The sequence below is a fragment of the Penaeus monodon genome, chromosome 22 (genome assembly GCF_015228065.2).
Source record: "Penaeus monodon isolate SGIC_2016 chromosome 22, NSTDA_Pmon_1, whole genome shotgun sequence".
In the NCBI taxonomy this organism is placed as follows: domain Eukaryota; kingdom Metazoa; phylum Arthropoda; class Malacostraca; order Decapoda; family Penaeidae; genus Penaeus; species Penaeus monodon.
This window is the reverse complement of record NC_051407.1, coordinates 22614367-22614668: the sequence shown is the minus strand read 5'-3', so window position 1 is coordinate 22614668 and position 302 is coordinate 22614367.

Genomic DNA, 302 nt, shown 5'->3' with positions numbered 1-302 from the left:
GGCAACATTCTGTTTTCCTACTTCGGTTCCTTCTTCGTTCTTCTTCCAATTCTCCCGCTCGCATCCATTTTCACTGTCGCTCATGTCCACACTTCCTTCATTTCTTTCCCTCTTGTGGGATCCGTTTTCAACATTTCCTTACGAGTTAAAACTTTGCTTTCATTTCAACATCGTAAAGGGGGAACTCTGATGTGGCAACACTAGCCATGGGGAGGAGGCGACCGCGTAGCAGAGGTCAATGCTTGTCAGTGGTCGCCAGGAATCCTCTTTGCAGGATTACACTAATTATGGCAATGTCCCTG